This window comes from Apteryx rowi, unplaced genomic scaffold (genome assembly GCF_003343035.1).
Source record: "Apteryx rowi isolate R43461 unplaced genomic scaffold, aptRow1 scaffold_488, whole genome shotgun sequence".
NCBI lineage: Eukaryota > Metazoa > Chordata > Aves > Apterygiformes > Apterygidae > Apteryx > Apteryx rowi.
The window spans coordinates 293,503-315,666 of record NW_020450747.1 but is presented as its reverse complement, the minus strand read 5'-3'; the positions used below and the strand labels follow the sequence as shown (position 1 = coordinate 315,666).

Here is a 22,164-nt window from a genome sequence, read left to right as displayed (position 1 = left end):
CACTGAAGTTCATGAAATTACACCAGCATGAATTTGGTATAAACAAGAGCAGAAGCAGACCAAGTTTTCCTCTTGTCTGTAAGCTTTGTCATGTAATACTTCTCTCTCTCTCTTAAAGGTCTTGCTTCCCTTCAGGCATCCTCTAGCCCTTAAAAAAAAAAAAACAGAGGCCTGATTCTCTGTCCTTTGCATTTATATAATCAGAAGAAACTCAACTAAAGATAGTTAAAATACCCTGCTGTAAAAACAGTATAAGAAAGGAGAATAAAGAACCAACTTTATTCAGAACTTACTGAATAAAAATGGAAAAAATGGAAGTACTTGTGTTTGTGAGGTATCCAGGTGCTAATAGAATTGGAAATAGCAATCTTTCTAGCTAAGGGCTGAATTTAAGAAGACCAAGAATACCAAAACCTCTCTGTCTTTTAATTGTTTATCAAAATAAAACTTTCTAATAAGGGGGTGGAAAAGAAAGGGAGATGGAGAACAGAAAGATAAGTAAATGATGAGATACAGAGAAGAGGGGGAAACAGCAATGCATCATTTTCCCATTCATTATGGATTCATCAGAAGTTTTGAAAAGTTAAATCTTCTCAGATCTGTCCAGCACCCCTCTTTCCAACACATTGCCTACTCTGGCCGCTAGGTCAACCTAGCTGCTGTGCCAAGCTTATATCCCTGGAGGGAATCATCTCTTCCATCAAAGCAATCTAAGCCATTTGGTTACAAATACTGCTTAGGAGAAATAAGCTTTCTGTAAGCTGGAGAGTTGCCAAGATGTTGAGATATATCCCAAAACACAGTTCTGGGAAGCAATCTTTAAGAATGTTTCCATTATCATATTACATTATGTTATTTAATATAGTAGTAGCCCAGGTGACATTGAATGTGACTACAGATCCTCCTGTTTAGTACTCTCGCACTGTTCACAAGAAAAGCTAACCACAAACTGCCAAGCTTTCATAAGAACACAGTTGATGTACACACCAGAAAGAAATGAACAGGCTAGTGTGCACCTGAACTAGTGACCCTGGATGTCCTTATTTCTTAAGATTACATCCTACAGCCCAGACTGCTGACAGAAATTCTCCCCTAGTCTAAATATTAGGAAAACAGTGCTTCACAGTACACTACACAGTGGCAGGTATGAATTACTGCCGTAGACAAGGATTTGTTCAGATAAAATCTAAAGAACAGGTACCACAAAAGTAATGATAATATGCAAGAACTGGAGAAAAAGCATGTAGCAGACTGCTTTAACTACTTGTGTAAAGAATTTATCATGCTCTTTTGGCTATCTCATGTCCACACTGATACTAATCAGTCTGCAGGATTTGTATTTGTGGCCCTGAGAACCTTCAGAAAATGACAGCCTTGTTTATATGAACTTATACCACAAAGTGCATATCTTTGCCTAAAGACCTATATCACATCTCACTATTACAAGGATTGCTCGTTTCACTTTCCTCATTGTCCTGCTATTCACCTGACGGTAAACGTCAAACACATTTTAGCATTTGGTCTAGGATGGGCAATATTTATTTGTGGAACAACAACAATTATGCTGCTCACAAAAGAAAAAATAGTCTAGAACATTATCACACTGCAGAACTGGAGGCAGATTTGAGCTACTGAGAGAAGGCAGCACCAAAATTCAACCAAGCTCTAGAAAGCCCTGATATACTCTAGTATATATATGACATTTTTAGAGAATTAGAAAAAGCTGTTTGAGGTCATTTTTAGAAGTTTAATGAGTCCCTCTGGTCCTGTACACTTGRATATATAGGCCCATTCCTGCTCTGCAGGCAAAGAGCTCTTGGTGCAGCTTGGCAGGGAGTGTATTACAAAGATGGGATTAAAACACACTCACGCTCCCTCGCTGCTCCCAGTTATTCAGACATTGGGCCTTTATCAGCTACCAGCAACTGCAACAAACAGTGAAAACAGCCACAGATGAGCTTAGATTGTTGACGCTGTTTCTCCTAGTCTGATCCCGTATTACTGGCCAGGAGCAGTGGTCACTAGTATTGCCTCGTTCAGAGGAAGCTCCAGGAAGACTAAGGACAGAGTTGCCATATCGGAACAGCAGGAAGTCTGACACGTGATAACCAAGACATCAGGCTTTGCTCATCTATCTGCATTATTTTCATATAGAGTCCTTCACATAGAATCCTACAACATTTAGATTACTGTTTTAGCTGTAAAACAGGCATGCAAATATGGAGCACTGGGTGGCATTTTGTTTGTGATGATCTACATAACTGATTCATATAGTCAGTCTTTGTGAGTAAGGGAACCATCACAAACCTATGCTAATAAAACTTTTATACCACACCACGGAGGGCTCCATTTTCACATACACACCATTCCATCAACCACAGATCACTTATAAACTAAATTTTTAGATTCCTTTTTATTCTGGTTTTAGGCTACTGTAAGTCACTAATCAATACAGTTACTGCTGATTTACATCACATATGAGCCAAACACATCCGAAACACACCCAGTTACATATACACTAAGTTCCAAGCTTTGGATTTTTACCCTCCTATGTAGCTGCTGATAGTTTTATTCAGACCCAGCTGAAACATACCAAGAAAGCTGCAGGAAAATAAAAATGCTGTTAAAATATTTAGCACTAAAAATTTAGGTAGGCATATTTTTAATGAAAGGTTGCCAACTGTTTGGGCAGCCAACATTTAAATTTTAAAAGGAAGGGTAGATTTTTACATAAAACCATTATATAAAAATCTATGGCATTAACACAAAGCCTAAACATTCTGGCTCTAAGGAGCTAAAGAGAGTAAGGCTTTTGAATGTAGAATCCACACCCTCATATCAGGCCTGGTATATGGATCCGCAGCTTGTCTCTACCCAAGTAAAAGAAAAACAATGTAGTTTCTTCCCATTGTATTGGAAAGTGTCATGTCTCATGGATCATTTTGCTACTCTTCTGATCCACCCCTATTTCAAACATTTTTACAATCTACATAATGCAAGTGCATTGCTATTTTCTGTGAGGTGTAAAAGATGTYGCTGCTCACCCTGCAAAGCCTTATTTTCACTGAGGATCCTTGGCTGTGAAGGAGTTTTACCCTGTATTTGTAGTTTCGCGCTTCCCCTTTTGTCTTGTTAAGTTTTAATGCACAATTGTGTTTTCTAGAGGGAGGAAAGATTAGGTTTTTACTTATACATACCTCAACCCTTGTGAATTGGAAAGTGAAACAAACTAGACACTGACAGGAGAGCAGCTTGTCTAATTCTGCAATGGAGGAAAATACAAAAGAAACAGTTGTTAGTCTACCAGAAACCACATACTTTTTCAGCTTTAATATCCCCAGATACATCTAGTAATATGCAATTGTATTTTGTTCAAACATATTAATATTCAAAGGACCAGATTCATATAAGGTACAACAACATGTTCTGTGACAGAAGCTCTCCTAACTTTGGGTTAGAGCAGAACAGAGCTCCACATCCACAGATATCATGCAGTAGATTTGAAATCTTAACCCCTTTTTATTTATTTAAAGCTTTTCAGGCATCTCTCATGCACTGTTTCTTGTCAGCCCACCTCCTCATTTTCTTTGATCTTTACCAATAGTTGAGTTAGCTGAATGAGCAGGGAAAGATGTCAAAGTTACACACTCAACACCAGCCATCTACAGACACATCACTAAAATCTTATGCAATCAGCATAACAAAGATAACTATGGAGCCATGCAGAGCATAAATTGATGTCACTGATTCATTATTTGCAATTTTGGGAATTGCATTCCTAAAAGGTGACCTGAATTTTTATTAATTTTCTTTTAGCAAAATTCCCCTCTATAGCTATAGCAACAATTTTTGGATGCCTTTAGGCTATCTTAATTTCAGGCCTGATTCTTACTTCAAAGTCTCAATTTCGTATTCGCCATTCAATTTGCAATTGCGTTACACCTGAATTACACCTATGCTGGGGTCTAGACTCAAGCCCCTTTATTTTCAAATGGAATGGTCAGATAAAACAAGTATTTTCTGATACTAAAGATGAGTCTCTACTGCTAAGACATACATTCAGACCTTGATCCAAAATTTTCAAAAGTCTGGGGAGACAGAAGTTGTTTCAGGTTCCGGGTTCTGGTTTAAATCTGTCTTCACTTTAATGAAGTGCTGAAAATCAGTGATATTTAGTGTAATGCTCTAGAAAATTCTTTATGTTACTATGGATTTTTCTTAAAATTCCCTCAACAATAGGAAACAGCCTTAAGAACAAACTGCCTCAAAAGGAGGATACATATCCTTATGGTAGCCACTGCAGTGGTGTAGTAGTAGAGATAGGAATCTAATAATACAGATAGACACATGCTCTCAGGAGCACACATATGCCAGCTACTGCTGTTCTCTCCATGAGACCAGTCATCGTTATAATGTAGATGGGATAAAGCTACAGGCATATAGAGGTGTTATCCTGAATCATCTGAGATAATGTTATAATGCTTCCTGTCTCTATCTCTTCCTTGCATGGGGTAAGAAAGAGTTTCCAAGGTCACTTGAATCTTGGCGGGAGCAGATGGTATATATTAGGACATGCCTACATGGACAGAGGCAGGCTGGTCCACTCTCCAAACTACTGCTAAACCAGTTGGATCCAGATGCTAGATATCTGCTCCTATATGGATGCACCCTAAGTGGCTTGTAAGGCAGATAAAGTCTGATGTGACTCTCATAAAAAGTTCCTCATCATCACTGTAGATAAAGTCTGGGCATTTTAACCACTTTTAAACACAAATTTCAAATGTGGCCTAAGAGTGCTATAACATGACTTCCTCTAGCCCATGAGTAGAAAAAAGAATGTATTACCTTGCTAATCAGTCTTCTCACTAATAAGCACACACTATAATTATTATGATTCTAAGACAAGTTTAACATTTGGATTGAGCATAATCAATTGCGATAGCACTCTACCTGAAAATATTAACAACTTAGAGAAAAACATGAACTGCCATATTCATTCAAAGAAAGAGTTAATTCTGAATTTTGCTGTTGATTTGAACAGCTTAACCTTTACTTCATTACAAATGGGATCACCTCAGAGAAAGGAATGAGTATTACACTGTGACTATATGCTGACTCCACTATGGGAAATTTTTTAATAGAGTAGGCAGAGGTGAGCCATGCAGATGTGGCTTGAGAGTAACAACTTATTGTCTTTCAGTACTTCCTTGTTTATAATATGTATTTCAGTTTTCATGGGGCCAAGGGAACAAATACTATCATAAGTAGGCTAAAACAGGTTACTTTTGTAGCACATCCAGAAGTTATACAGTTTACAATAAAACTAGTCTATTTTTTAATTCTATTGAAAATTAAATTCAGCTGTTAAATTCACTGTTAATATTTCTTAGTTTTTTAATATCTTGTGAAATATTTTCAATACTTTCATTTCAAAATTTTATTTAGTAAGATCTTCAATGCTTTCACCCCTCTCTTCCATATAAATACAAACAAATGACTGTGCTGTGCCATTTAATTTTTTCCTTTCCTTCTGTTTTTGTTCCATCACTTTCAAAACAATTTGGAAAAGTTGAAAAAGTACAAAAAGAAGATTAACCTTGCTAATCAATAACTTAAAATATCTTCCACTTTTACAAAGTTCAGAGTAAGAAAAATAAAAATCAATGAGGTGGTTGAAGTGGAAAGAAGAAAAACTAAACAGCAGTTTGGAGTGAGTGAGGGGATACGAAGGCACTAGCTCATTTTATTGCACTGATTGGCCAAACAGGGGAGGAAGAAGTAAGAAAGGGGGAAATAAGATGACTTTTGTTCAGTTACGTTTTAAATTCTGCTAAATAGAAACAGCTTTAAAAGTTTCATGAAACTGTTTTTCCATCCTCCATCCAGCTTTACTTTGGTAGAGGAGGCAAACAACAGAAAGGCACTGACTGACTGTCTAAAACACCAATATAGATCAAGCCTAACTTTAAAAGCTGGCAGACTTCAATTGACATGTGCTACACTGGTACAACATAAAACTGATTCTGGGAATTTATCAGTGTAAGTTACTCCAGTCTAAGTCACAGCGGAGCCAGCCCTGATTTACTTGCCCCCAGGTCTCCTCAGCAATTTCTACCAGTGGAGCTAATTTGATACAAATTTCCCTAACCCATAAAGGCTCTCAAGCCAGGTCTCCCCTTCAGAAGTTTGCTGACATTCCTTAACTGAGATAGCCGCACTGGTAAAATCCCTTAYATCAGAATGGCTTTGCCAAGGGTGGAGCGTATTTGTTGGTTTCATTTGTTTTGTTTTGTTTTGTTTTTCTCTGAGAGCGGAGTAGCTTTGCTGCCAAGACACTTTCTTCTGAAGGCAGAGGCCACCTCACGGTAGGAAGCGCTGCTATACAACTCTTGCCCCAGCCATTCTCCAGCACATCTAAGCCTTGTATCAAATCTTCTACAGAAGCTAAGGCTTTTGCTTAAGTTGACAGGCCTTTGCTGATGCTGTTACTCTGTGTTGCCTCAACAGAAAGTACCTAAGAAGAACTTGTCAACGTCTATTATGAAACTCTGAGTGAAGAAAAAGGCTGATGGGATACTGCTTTATACAAGGTGCCTATTTTTGCTATTAACCATGCTGCTTATTTGGCTATTTCTAGGACTATCCTGTAGAGTCCTTACATAACTCCAGGAAAGACTGCCTAGTACAGGATTTACTAGGCACATGCATAGGTCCAGATTTTCATCTTTCATGTGCATTATTAATATGGGCCTACTGACTTCAGTGAAACTATGGCTCCTGATTTGCACCAATATCCAGGAGAATAGGTTTAGATAGGCATCATCCCAAAACCGCAGATAATAGCTGTTACTAGTGAGCTCAAGGAGGCTACGGAGGTTCAAGCTACCTAACTGGTATGGCCAAGAATCACACATTCTTTCCCCTATGTTACTAGAAGTAGCACTCAAATACACTACATATTTAATGCAACCTCAGATCTCAGGCAGGAAGGATAGAAATGATTGTTACCCAAGAGCCCAGAGTAGAACACAAGTGCATACAAAATATCATCACATAAAACTTACACTCTCTATCCTGCCAACTGTGCCACATGTAGAAAACCCAAATTCCCTACCTTACTATTCCTTCTGGTGTCTCCTTGCGTTCTGTCTGGCTTTAAAGGTGAAGAACCAGCTAAGAGCATTCCAGCCTCTGTATCTGAAAAGGCGGCACCAACATCTTCAACACTAGAAAAGCTCCCACCAAATATTATATTACATTATATTATATTACTATACATCTGAGGATACTTCAGAATAGTTAGAATGTCTTGGAACCTACACTGCTTGGGAGTCATCAAGCATTACAGTTTTTTAACTCAGAAAAGCATTGTAGAAAATGGGGTAAAGACCAGTCACCTAAGCATAGTGTCTTATACATGTTGAATTCTGCACTCACTTGCAAAATCCAAAGGATTTGCCCATCTCACACATAACAGAATGCTCCCTCCTGTCTGGTGTCTATGGCTAAAGCCCTTAGGAAATATGATTCAGAGGCATTAGAACAACTTTGATAGAATAAAAACATTTATAAAGAACAATATTGCAGCTGTGCTGCAATACTCCTGCCTGCAGTAGTATCATTTATCAAATTATTTTCTTAGTGAAGATCCTCCTTGTYTGGCTCCTGCAGGCATCAGCATCTCGCTACAAAACACAAATGGAAGGAACCCAGCTTCCAGGAATTCTGTGCAGCCAGTGGCCACAAGATTAAGCCTTAAGATTGCACCTTACCCACTTCACAACTGTCCAGAAATAGTATCAACAAGCCTAACTGACCTGCATTCTTTACCACTCCCCTTTAGCCCTGCAATAGCTTCTTGCTCTCTTCTAACCATTGGCCAGTCCTTCTCTGAATTCTTTTTATTAAAACCTTTTCTCTCCCTACATAGTAATAATTTCTTCTGGCAAACAGGACCTTCCACTCTCATCGTTCTTCTAGGCAGAAACATTGGCCAAATCCATTTAGGGAGAAGGCGAAGGATAGCACAGAACGATCTGAAATGTAGTTGCATTTGCTGTGGGTGAGAGGTGCTTATTACTTAAGATCACTCTCATATCAGACAAGCAGTGGATTCCCTTACTCTATTTATATACTTGGAATAATTCACTAGCTAACACTTTTCCCAGCTAAATAAATGTCCACCTCCTGAAATGGATTCAAACTTCTGGGGCACCGAGGTTACACAACAAGGGTCAGTATGCAACGCACAGTGCCAGAGACATGCAGCTGTTTCCCTCACTCACACCCCCTCCTTCTGATTATTGAATATGAGAATCCCACTTGTATTCCAGATACAAATGTAAGCATGTTATATTCCAAAGGAGCTTGGCACTATTCCAAACTGCAGTCCTAGGGACATCCAAGCCTGGCCTACTTGTCAGCATAGCATCCAGAATGCTGGGACAATAGATGTTCATTTTTCAGTTACTGCATATTGACGGGAAAAAAAGATTTAAAAATATATATACACACTCTAATCCACAAGCCTGTATATATAGCAGAGTGTTGTTTCCAGGCCATATTCTTACACAAATATCCCAATGCGCCTACTTAATGGGCCTTCCTAAAGCTTATGGGAAGACCTGTGCTGTTTTCAAAAACCGTAACAAGAAAATAAGACTCCAGTTCAGCAAGACACTAACACATTTATCTGTACATAATCGAGGCCATTCATTTGCTAAAGATGAGCTATGCTACTAAATACTTGTGGAAATCAGATTGGGAAAAGAAGAAACACATTGATCACAGATATCAGATAGTACTGGGGTGAGACAGCACTGAAGAACAATTTAGGAAGCAATGGCTGCTAAGGCTGGGATATTTGAAAGAAAGGGTTCTAGAATCAGAGTAGGATTATATAGTTAATGCAGAGTCACTAGGAACTAAGAGCCTGTAACTACAGGACACTGAAAGCATGAAGCACACATTAAGCAGACTGAAATATCTGAGTGCTGCAATATAGCTATGTAAGCCAAGATTCATACACAGGATCCTATGCCTAGTGTTTCCTATCGTGTGACTCTGGGAGTTATTGGATTTAGGTGCCTAGTTTTAGTCTCCTTGAGGTTGAATGTTTGGGCTACAGACATTAGAAAACAAACCAACCTGCCAGTCAGATTCTGTTCCCATTTGTAAAATGCAATTCTAACATGGCTTGGCTTGGTTCTGCCAAAGTTGGCTTCAACAGGAAAAGAGGTTGTCCAACATTGTCAGTCAAATCCTGTTCATACTGCCACTAAGATTTATTCTTCATTTACAGTGATGTAAACTAAAGTAGAATCTCATCTATGTATAATAGGAGTTTTAAAATGTATACACTGCAGCAAAAATCTTTTCTCCAAAATTTTCATATCCTGCTTTCATGAAGTCAACCCAGCAGAGAAATTAGTGCTGTCGAAAGTCAGAGTTGAGAGTTAAAAGTCCTGACCTGAGAAGAATTAGCATTTATTTATATCCAAGAATGCACAGTTTGGCCCATATAAGGTATTTCTTTATGAAAGCATGACCTTAATAAAAATACTCTGAAAGAAATCAGCTAACAGCCATAACAGCATGCACATAATTCTTCTGCCATATTGCATAGCAATTGCTTAATTTATCTGCTGACTCCCCAAACAGACGACACATCAGTGGGTGTGGTAGAAGTAAAACTTGATGGGGATTACGCACAGTAAACATCCACGGGCGTGAATCATTGAAGGTCACGGAAAATCCTCTACTGAGTATTGCTATTCCACGTTACCACTCCCCGCCCCGGCTCACCTGGAGCAGCCGGGCAGTGCCGGCCGGGGGCGCGGCCTGGCGCTGCACCGCCCCCTAGCGGCGGGCGAGGGGCGAGCCCCGGCCCCGGCCCCGGCCCCGGCCCCTTTCAGCTGTAGCGGGTACAATATCCTCCACTTCTTGTCCCAAGCTACACAGAGTACAGCTTGCCCAGCACCACCTCAGAGGGGTAGGCACAGCTGAAGCCATTTCTTTGTGTTTATATGTTTATTAACACAAATTTGTACTGGTGCATTTCCATGCACACACACTCGCAGGAAACATTCCCCCCGTGGCTGAACATTACCTTCTTTATACTACACAACGTATGCCTACAGGGATTATAGGTGGCACAATCAGCACTGCCAGCAGTTGAAACTGCTGATACCTCTGAATGTTTTCTAATGTTCAGACTTTTAGCACACTAAGAAAGTGACATTTCCTCAGCCAAAGAATTCCCTTGCAGAAGGGTTTGGGATTTTTGTTTTGTTTTGTTTTGAAGGGGGAGGGGAAGGGAGAGATCAGAGGGGACAAAGCATTTTTGAAAGCTTTCTCATGAACAATTTCCAACAGTGAGAGTGAACAAAACATCTTAAAATAAAATCAAACAACGATAAGGCTGAGTAGACTCTATGCCTTCATGTAAGGCTTTGAAATTCAGAAGACTCAGTGAATCTGGTATCAAGAATGTTTCTTTAGAAATTTTCTGTGGAAAAGCCACCCATAACTGACTAAGTCACTGAAAAGCGCTTTCAGCAGCTTGTTGGGATATGGCCCCAAGATTCCATCTGTATTTTTACAGTAATCATCCTTTGTCCAGAAATTACTGTTGCATCAGATCCCAACACTTACAGGAGCAAAACTAGCTCTCTTCTGTTTTCCGTATTTTCTCTGCTGATATACAAGGGGAGGCAGGACAGAAGAGAAAACAGCAGGAGAGAGTACCCTGCCATGCAATGGAAAATTAGATTACAATGCATCCACATAAAGAAGCTGAATTAAAACTCCAAAGAAAACCTTTGTTCTGGCATCTCCTAAGTTTTGAGGGCTTGACTTTGCAATCTTCATGCTACTTTTCTTTTTTAATTTTTTATTCTTTTGTTGTGTTGTTGCTGCAAAGGACTATTATATGCCATTCTGCTTTTTTCCAAACGACAAATACATACACTAGGACAAAGAGGTTATATTCAAAGATTTCTATTTTGATCATTCTCTGTGCGCACCCACACACAGACAGTCCTTCTCTCACACTAGGGCATGCACATGCAAGCATGAACACAGATCTACGGAGTCTCATTCAATCTTTGAAGTCAGGCTAGAAGCCCTGGGACAATCTCACAACTACATCTGAAAACATAACTTTTTAAAATCAGTGCTATATATACACACCTATTTTTCTTCTCACTTTGCTTTACTAGTATAGAGATACTTCTTGAAAATCAGTTTTTAAGAAGTGTTTTATCTGCTTCTGCTCTCTTCACTCGAAATCATAATTCTGTTTGCAATGCTTTAATTATTCATACAGCAGACAAGCCTGATTTTACAGGGATGATGATGATGCTTCAGGTGAAGAACAAAACAGAAGGATCAGAGGAACACCTACACAGAAAGTAATGCTTTCATACCAAAACTTTTAGTTGGGAAAAAATCTGGTAAGAAAAAGACAAAAAACATACAACATGCATGAAGCATTGTTTATATAAAATTTAATATTTTTCACCGTACTAGATCTTTACAGAAAGATTAACCATCAATAGCTGCAGTCACTCAGAATTTATTATGCACATCTATCAAATAACATGGGCTTATTAATCATAGCCTTTAGAGCTGAAGAAGTGTACAAGGCGTTTACTTAGCTAAAGGCTTATATCACAAAGCCGCCAGTTACAGTATTTAAAACATATCATAAATATGAGAAACTGTCACTCATAAGTTTATGACACTCCAAAAMACAGTCCAAATCAAAATCAGCAATATCAGCCAGTGGAAACCCTAGATGAATGCAAACCTAGAATTTCAAGATCAGACCATTCCTTGTGTTAGGAGTCCATACATTAGAGTACTGTTTCTGTTTGTCAAAGTTAAAGCAGGTTTCAAGCTTATTATGGGCAGATCTTTCCTTAAAGCTGAAACATTAGTATTTTTTCAGACAACAAAAATTCCTACTCTGAAATGAGGTCCACCTCCAAGGACAAAGGCTAAAGAAAACATCAGCCCAAGCAGTTGTCTCCAAAACAGCACAGAAGTTCTTTAACAGCCTAAACATCCAAAGTCCTTCCACTTAGCCCAACTTCTGTTTAAGTGGACATAACTTGAAAGATGGCCCTGTGAAAAGGATACAGTGATGAAACTATGCTTTCTGTCACTGGCCTCGACATTAACATAACTGGCGTTTTGGAAATTGGGCAGGATACTTCTGTTGTCACATTAATACAGCACAAATTCTCACTTTTCATCTCAACCCCCCCAACCCTACATACCACATCCAACCACAGATGGCTGGCAGAGTAGGATATCTTAGCCTGACAAGCCAGGAGCAGTAACTAATCCAGACCACTGTCCATGAACAGAGAACTGCATGTGAAGAGCCTCCTACCAGCAAGCAGGTAGTGCAGCAGGTTGAAACAAAATGTAATGGAAAAAGCAAATAAATGAAGTCTTATAATTTGCCCATTAACATCATGAGGAATATTAAAGGACATAGTCAAGTTGCTACATCCAAAAATAACAAAGACAATGCCTGATTCATCCCTCAGATCCACTTAGGTAGTCACAAATTTGACCCAGAATGCTTATAAATTACCAAAAATTGTAGCATGTATATTATTTTGATATTTTAAGTCAATGACACTGTTTTGGCTCAGCAAGAGGATCCAAAGGAAGAAGTGCAACTTGTGTCTGCCTCGGGAAATTCCAACATTCTCAGTCAAGAAACAAACTTCCAGAATTTGGCACCTAAGCCAAATTCCACAAAAATAATTTGACAGACTTAAACAGGCTTTGCATCAGATCTGTGGGGGTGTGTCTCCCTACTCCACRGCCAGTCTTGCCTACTTTCCAGCTCCACGTGACATATAGCAAACCCAGAGCTGTCTGCAGCTTTTTTGGTTGGCCAGCTGAACAAACTGGGCCAAATTAGCACAAAAAAACTAAACTAGCCAAATGCCATGTTTACTGTAAGCTTTACAGGTGAACAAAGCTGCACACAACTCTGCATCAGAAACAAGCTTCTGGGCCATCAAACATGATTTATTATCCCAGGCACTGTTCCATGCAGGCATAACAATATCGCTTCTAGTTCTGGAGTCAGAGTGGCTGATGCTAACTTCTTAGGCCTCCTGACATAGCACACACCTGCATGGTTCACATTTCCCATGAAAAAACTACCAGTGGACAGACTTTTCAATAACTTGGCCAGTGTGCCCCATAGAATTGAAAACAAAGACAGATTATTGGGGAGGTGGGAGGAGGCAACACAAAATACAGATGACCTTCAAAATATTTTTCCTTATTTTTCTTCCATTTAACATTCATATTTATCAGAGGAAGAAACTTGTCAAAACATTCGACTTGCAAATTTCTACCAAAGAAAAGCTTGTTTCCTCGCCCCCCCCCCAAGCTCCACTCCCCATTTCACAGGGCTGAGTCTGATCCTGTGCTTCTATCTGCATGAATGGATGCAAGTGCCTCTGAGGAATGCCACTTAACACTGGTATTCCTCCTAGAGGGAAATTTTAAAAGACCATCTCTTCAGGCCAGGAATACTTATATGTTGGACACAGTATACATGCAGAGCTACACTGCATAAAGACATCCATCTGCTATTTTAATTTTATCTGGAACCTATGGGAGCAATTTCACATAGCTGGCTTATTGTAACACAGCCCCCTTCCCCCTTATGTAACTTCTCCCACAAAAGTTCTCCTAGACTTTGCCCTTACACACACTCTTTGATCATCTGTATTTTCCTTTTCTTTCAGATTTGGCATTCTGAACAGAGGTGATAAAATATGTTCTTTATTCAAGGGGAGGATGTTCCACCAGCTGATATTGTTGCACTGTCTGTTAGCTTTAGAAAAGAAGGCCTGTTTTRTAGAGAAAGCAGCTAAATGCTATTAGTCAACTTGCACTCAGTTGTTACCTGGGTTAAAAAAAAATAATCAATTACATCTTCTTGGGTAATTAATGCAGCTTAAACCCCATGGCCTGGTAGTCTCTAGAAGCTCTTAACCATTTCATAGAGAGTGCTCTGTCATCCTTCTTGATTTACCACAAAGTTACAGTATGCAACTTGTATTATCCTATGGACAGTTACTTCAGCTATTCTTCTTTCCTTGGGACTTGGACAGCTTTCCTGCTCCCAATTAGAAAGTGCTTTGCTCAGGGAAATGATAGCTCAACCAGGTCCATAAACCATTTTCTATATCTTATCTCCTCTTTTGATTTCCATCCAATTAAGCTGAGAGCTGAAGTTTTTTTGGAACTGCAAAATAATATTACATCTTGTATATGAGATGTAATATTACATCTTGTATATGAAAGACAAGTACTGTTTCAGTTCCACAAAGCAGACGTACAGTATCAGTTGTCTTCACACTTTTGAAGACCCTTTGTAGACTATCACTATCTGCAGGTTGTGTTTTGTTGTTTTTTTTTAAATTCAGCAATTGATTTAGTATTTCTTTCTAGAAATCAAGTTCATTGCTTCCCAGTAAATGCTGTATATCTTGGTCTAAAAAAATCTTTTTATTTCATTTTTTCCAGAGGTACACAAGAAGTGGCAGATCATAAACCATGCAGAAAGTTAATTTTATTAGTTTGTAGACACAGGACAGATCCTGCAATATCAGCCCATAAGTAGACTTCTGCACCTAGGCACATACACTGAAATATAGGCCGATGTCTACACTGAGAATTAGGACTGACCACAATTTGCTGTTCCTCACTTCCACTCAGTGCCCAGAAGAGAAGCAGTCTGCAGACCAGGTCCTAGAATGGCTCCATGAAGCAGGGTGTCTATGGAGCGGGCTATGAGACATGAAACCGGCACTCTAATGGGCTAAGGCAATGCCATGATCCATTCTAAACATCAGTGCATACATGCAGTTAGGATGACCAGAGGCACAGTGACCTAAGAATAAAATTTAAGACTGCAGCTACAATCATAGCTCTGGAAGTATTCAGAACATGGAAGAACATACAAACAGTAATCAAGACAAGAGTAGAGGATATACAGTATCACCATGAGACTAGACATCCGCAGATTTATACTTCTAATTCTCTTTCAAACTACCCCAACCCACTAAACAAATCGCACATACCTTCTACAGAAGGTACTTGATATATGAAAAGACAACGCTGCTTTCCCATGGTAACCTTCCCTCCTCCCACCCTTTTTCCTTCAGGATGTACTCCTAACATACTCTTGATATTTTACATTTAAGCAATAGGAAACCTCCCACACCAGTCCACATATACCGGGCTGAACTTCCTCCTCCTCCTGTGCTGCTCTGGTTGAGAGAGGATTTAGAAGTGAGAATTCTTATCTCATAAACCTTCCATTCCCCTTTCTTTCAAAAAAAGAACCCTTGAAACAGGAAATTCCAGCAGAATTCAAAGACAACAGAAGTGGGGGRTGGGAGAGAGACAAAGAAAGTAAGGCTGGTAGCATTCAAATGGTGCTTTTACAAAAGGGTACATCTGCAGGGCACGATGCACACAGGACAACTGAGCTAGCTCATGCTTCAGAAGAGCATTATGCTCATTTATTGGGCATTTCTGAGAACCAYATGCACCTGATTACAATGCTTTCTGTACTCAAGCCTTACAAATTACTTTCCTCAGCATGTRAGATATAGACTGAGATATAGGATACAGACTTTGAGAAAGGAGGTGTTACTAACCATGTGACACAGTTTCTTCAGTTAAAAAGTTGTTATAAACTTTAAGGATACACTGTTCCTTTCTGAAAGTGGGACACTGATCTCCAGATGGACATTTCTGGAGAAGGGTTTTTTCTGTATCATCATTTGTGCCTACACCTGTCCAAAGACTTGCGTACTTAATATAAAGCAACCTAATACACAAGATGATACCTATGATCTATGTCACCAATTTTTCCTCCAGCATGACAAATCAACCTTCAGAGCCCTGACATCCTTTATTGCTGTGTAAAGGCAAAACAGTACAGATCTCTCTGTATAAAAGCACAACCTCATAACCAAAGCAGAAAAGAGAGAAGATGAAGCAGCACACAAGATTTTGATCCTAAAAGAAAATACTTCCTTGGAGATACCGACCAGTTCTTTTCACTGGAACTGTTTTTAAATACAAGGCTAGAAATCAATCTTGTAATTGCAAGCACTTTGTGTATTAGAGATCCATAAGCTGAACAAACGAGTCTGGAGGAAAAAGGAAAAAGCTGCCAGCTTCCACTACTCTAAGGCAGACATTAATTACACCAGGAATTTAACCTTCCATTGCAGATCCTCATTTTTCCCTGTGAAGAAGCAGGACAGCAGTACTTACCACAGGTTTCTTCAAAAACCACCCTGTCAAGATATTCCACTCTACATTGCCTCTGCAAGGAATATAAGGTCCAGCTCCAGTTTTGTGTTCTAGCAGTGTAAACCCTCATTACCAACTCTATCTGTTTGAGAGATCACTTCACCACCTGCAGATGTGACCTTTTACCAAACTGACATTTCACAAAAAGCACTGAAATTATTAACAAAGAAGTCCGGCTTTATTTTTAATGACAGACATCAGATCTGGATTGCACAGGACAGCACTACAGGACAAAAGACAAAGCATAGCCACTTCTGTCCTCAAAAGCATATGCAAATTTAATGCCCTCAAATTAGCATTCTCACCATTCATACACAGAAAAATGTGGTAATGAAGCCTGGCTTTTGTAGGCTGAGATATGTCCATGTGTAGGTGTGTATACACATACACACGTACATATTTATACTCACATAAAATACGTCTTCAGCAGGAGGTGTGGTTATTGTTGCATTATTTAAAACTCTTGGAATGGACCCACTAAAAATGGTAAGAGAAGTCAAAAAAGAACAAAGACATTTTAAAATGTTAGGTAGTTGTTCATAYTGCACATAAATCATATATTTAAGACAGTTAGCTAAAATATCAAAAGAAATCAAAAGAATTTCACAGCTATCTAGCAGTCTCCTATCTCAAAGACAACACGCTATTTTGAAAGAAAAATGTAGTATTAAGGTGAAGCCATTTCTGAAGCGCAGACTGACAACAATGAGCTGGTGCACACAGGAGCCTGTGCTATATCACAGGAACAGTAAGTCTGAGTCAAAACCGCAAACTAAATCCTTCTTTTTACAGGAAAAAAACAATTTTTTTAATATCCATTCAGAGTCAACAGGACCCACTTAAAGATGCACACAGTAACCTTCATGGTGTTTACGAACACAGAATGAGTATAAACAGTGTCTGGATTCCAGTTTGCCTTTCTAAGGAGAAAGAGAGATTTCAAACAAAAACCCATGTATGCACAATGGAACTGAGTTACTGTCACTGTTGAGACTTACGTTTTGAATTCCCAACCTTATACTGTTTTTTCACCCTAAAAAATAATTCAAAAGAAATACCACCACTTCACTCATTTGACTTTAAGTATACAAAACAGAGCCAGCCTGTTGGAATTATTGACTACAGGCAAAATTTTCCCATGTACCTGAGACCATGCCAGTCCTGCAATAACAGATTTTACACATAGGTACAGCAGAGCCAGTAATAATCTACCGGTCTTGGGTTCTAACACCCACAGAAGCTACAGCAAACGCTTGCATGTGATAAGATACCCACGATGCCTAGATAGGCCTGTACTGCCTACAAACAAAGCCAATCCAACTTTTGCTGGCATTGATGCCAGACTTGGATTTGGGAATCTATCACTTCCACCCTAGCAACTGCCTACCTCCCCTGATAAGTAGCCACCCTCCTTCTCATCAACACTGACACTGAAGTTCGTCTTTATGCAAACTACCACCATCCTTCCTCTATCATCAGCAATAGCAGCCACCAAACTTGCCATTCTGCACTCGCTAGGCTGTTACTACACAAGTGAAGAGTCTCCGTGCCACCTACTAAAGTTTTATGGGGTTGAGCCTTGGGTTTTGTTTTTTGATTTTTGTTTTTTTAAATCGCATTCAAGTGACAATAGCAGCAACCCAGTTCTGCATTAGGCTGTTGCAGTCACAGGAAGTGATACACAATTGTTGAGGCAGTAAACACAGCCCAGTCATCTGTGTCTCCCATGGGAGAAAATGAAAGATGAGCAGTGGAAGATCTCAGAAATGGATTTTTAAGAAGAGACTATGTCCTGGAATATGCTGGCCTCTTTAATGAGACCCCTGACACCACAGCTCCATTTCTACTGATATACAAGCCATCTAAATGGTCAGTACCTAGTTATGCCTGCATGTTCTGCAGTGAGTCTTCTGAATATATTGGAGTCAAGAAGTCCCTCCACCAAAGCCAACAAAAGTGTTTAGTAACCCGAATACCTTCATTACTGTCTTTCAGTGAAACCTTCACTTCTAAGCACCTAAATGATTTAAAGATGGGACTTAACTCTGAAAGCTTTACAAGCAAATTAAGTATTGGGACTTTTTATTCCTTTTAATCCTGCAGAATAAAAAAGATAAGCTAAATTCATTAGACAGCAGAATATTTCAGTAAGTTATAGCTGAACAATTCCATCAAAAACCAACAGCACTGAAGAGAGGGCTAAATTTGATCAGAATCTTTCTCACTGCTAAGCATACTTGAAAGGAAGAGACCGCAGACTTACTCTCAGGAGTCCAGTTTGAACTTATACCAACCAGTAACTTAAAGTTTTATATATAAATACTAAGAGTTGATAGATACAGAACCTACCACTAGATTTCCAGGAGTCACTCCTTAGCATACAAGCAGTCCTTACCACATTAACAGCCAGAAGTACTGTATGTACTGCAATTTTTTTAAAACTCATATAATGCAATGATATACAATGTGAAAGTTTACAGTTTCATTTGCCAACTTTTCAGTGTGTTTAGTGACCCCCACCCTGCAGGGAAGACAAAGATGATACTTCAGGAGAAAGAAGTTTTACCTTCTTACATACTCTAAGCAGAGCTCTCTCCAAGCAACATCAGTGCCCCTGTGCCTTATATCTATAAATACAAATAAATACACTTTAAATAATGTTGTAGAGGAATTTTGTGGTGTACTTCTGCTTTTTAAATTGATTTTTATAGAAATTCAATACTTGGTACAAAAGAGATACAAAAGAAATACTCCACAGGTCTTAAGAAAGAGTAGCTTTGTGTAAGTGCACTACTGCCCTCCACTGGACCCGATCAACATCTGCTCCCATATTTATAAACCATCTAATAGACACCGGAGGGAGTTGCACCTCTAGATCAAGATTGTGATATGAGAGCTCAAGATTTTATACAAACGCAGAACAAATGCAGCAAGTTAGTGATCGATATATAAACTGCAATAATTCATCACCTTAAATGCTACAGCAGTTTGTTTCTTCCCTCACAAGCATCAGGAGGAGAACCCAAAAATGASTATCGGCATCAACAGCAGAGCTGGCCTGTGGGACAACAGAACATTCTGAGAACTACAAGTCAACCAGCAACTTTCATAAGCAAAAATACTTAAAAGCCTTGATGTTATGACTGCAAGACTACTGCAGCTTATAATGCAAAAATTAAGCTTACAAAGTTAAATAGGATCTTAATGTAATTGCTTTGATTTCAGTGGAATTAAACCAAGGACGAGTTTTACTGTTAGACCAAATCCTGCTTTTGATTACCTTACACAATCCCACTTACGGGCTCGATGCATGTTCCAGTTACCACAGCTTAATGAGTTGCCATGTGTAAACTAAGCGGTAACAGGCAGATTACATAGTTTTAGCCCCAATAATCATGAGATAAAATATACAGTTTAAGACTCAGCATAAAAAAGTTTAAGCAAAACAATTTTAGTTTTCACATGTGACTGCTAAGAGCAGACACAAGTTCAGCTACTGCAGTCTAGCTGATAAGAGGCAACTCACTAACCAGCAGTAATCCTAACCCTATGCTGAACCATAAATTCTAATGTGATTAAGGAAGTTTGGTCTTTACAGTATATTTTAACGAAATTTACATTTATATTTTAACGTAAACTAGCAAATAAAGTAAATATAGCCTGAATTTGTGTATTTAGTATACTACACAGGTATAAATCCAGTCCACTGTGTAACATAAGTAGAAAAAATAGCCAGAGRACAGGGCAGGACCAGAGGGCAGACTTATAATTCAGCATGACCTTGACCAATCTGAAGATTGGTCTGAGAAGGGTGGCATTCAACAGTGACCAGACCAAGCACAGTCAGTTGCACAAATCCAGAATGAAAACAGCCGATGAAGCAGCAGCTCTCAAACTGTAACTTCCCCATCCTTTTTGATCATAAACTTCATGACAGTTAACATTATTGYGCCATTGTAAACACCATACTATGATGTATAAACTTGAGTACATCCTGAAAAATATATTCAGCACTAGTAAGGCCTCAGCTGAGTAGTAGTATATAGTGGTTTTCCAGCGTTTGGGAGACACACTTCACAGAGACATGTCCCACATGGAAAATGTCCACAGAGGAAGCAAGAATGACCACAGCTAAAAGTCACAATCTGTAATACCGGAGTGAATTGGTATTCTTTAGTCTTTTTTTTTTTTTTCTGTTAAACAAAGACTCAAGTGGGATAACTTTAGCAGTTTTCAAATATATAATACTGTTGCAGAGAGGGAGTAACTTGTTTTCTATATCCATGGTGGACAGAAGGAGAAGTAGTAATGGGTTTAAATTGCAGCAATAAGCATTCAGTTCACACATTAGAAAATCTTTCAGTGAGAGATATAGTAAATCATTAGAATAAATTGCACTGAGTCTCACACACAAAAAGGCTTTAAGAACAGGTTAGACAAACACAGATAAGGAAAAATATAGGGAGGCTGGGCGTGTGTGGAAAACCAATGAATGACCTCTGAAGTCTTTTCCAGCCCATTTTGCCTATGAATTTCAAAAATAAGTAAGTGCAATGCAGCTGAGAAAACAGATTTCATCTAACATACCTGTMTTTTGGTAGTAATTCTATTTCAGTGGACTCAAATGCACAGTTTATTGGCAGCATATTGGTCACAGAACCTTCAAAATTGCTCACAGGCATCAAAAATTAAAAAACTGAAACAATGCCAACAAAAGAAGCAAAGTGTAACACTACATGCAATACTATTTGCTGATCGCTTACTTTTTAAGGCAAAGAAATAGAGCTCACAAACTATGCAAGCTGCAGGTAAATTCTCCAGCTGTGTCTATTCCTGAAGACACCCTTTTTTCCTGGTCAYTTTTAACTCTATGCATTTTGAACTTAAAACACAGACCAAGTAACTAAGAGAATGAAAGAACATCTCCTTAAAATTACCCTCCTGCTGAGAGCACACAACAAGCCAGTGCAAGGTCTAAATATTCAATGGAACAAGTAAAAATTCATTTCATATTTTCCCAATATTGGAATTTTCTTTTTTAAAAATTACAAAAGTGGCAAAAATCTAACATTTTGTTTGGTAAGAGAAGGCCTATAACCCTATTTTTCCACATTTTTTTGAGCTATGGATCACATTTTGCTGTAACTGTAATCATCTGTTAGAGGGACAAGTATTTCTACCACTCTGTTTTGAAGTTTTTAAATTCCTAGATGCTGTATAGACAGGAAGAGGAGGAGGAAAGCCACTACACAAAAACAGCCTTTAGTACATCTTTAAGGAACGATCAAAAGGACAGCGGTTTTCTTACAATGAATGCAAAGAGATGGTAGTTGCAACTACATCCTTTTGTTGCCGTTTCAGCTTTTGCTGATGAACCACAGAAGCATTGATCTCCTCCTGCCACTGACTGCTGCAGCCCCAAGTTCTTCCTCATCCATTTGCTGCATGCTTTCCGTAGCTGTCCTACTACTAATGCCTTCTCGTCTGTCACCGATCTAACCTTTTGTTACCCAGTAGTAAACAGCTCCAAAAATATTTTAAAGTATGAAAAGGAAGGGGAGGACCCCCAGCTAGGAGGGACAGTTTAGAGCTACCACTTGCTCCCTCACCAGTCCTCCACCGCCCAGGCTCCTCTTCACCATGCAATAATTCTGGAGAGATTTAGAGAGGCTGCAGCAACAGCTTCCAGCTCCCCCAAGCCCTGGGGCAGCTTTTAATCGGCTTTTTCCCATGAACCAGCCAGGACCCTAGAGCAGGAAGCGGTGGTTTCCCTTCAGCGGCCCCATCCCTCAGAAA

The 22,164-nt window shown here is 39.1% G+C and overlaps 1 protein-coding gene across 2 annotated transcripts in view; it reads right to left on the bottom strand.

The window, feature by feature from the left end:
- The window catches only part of DPF3 (double PHD fingers 3), a 192,778-nt gene extending 170,614 nt beyond the window's left edge, over positions 1 to 22,164 (bottom strand). Inside the window, exons 1-4 of one of the 2 annotated variants that reach the window (XM_026078770.1) lie at positions 21,677 to 22,164; positions 19,339 to 19,426; positions 16,779 to 16,845; positions 3,198 to 3,262 (exon numbers count right to left, since the gene is read on the bottom strand). The gene's annotated coding sequence lies outside the window, so the exon portion shown is untranslated. The remainder of the gene's footprint in view (positions 1 to 3,197; positions 3,263 to 16,778; positions 16,846 to 19,338; positions 19,427 to 21,676) is intronic. The other variant, XM_026078771.1, reaches the window with a different exon arrangement.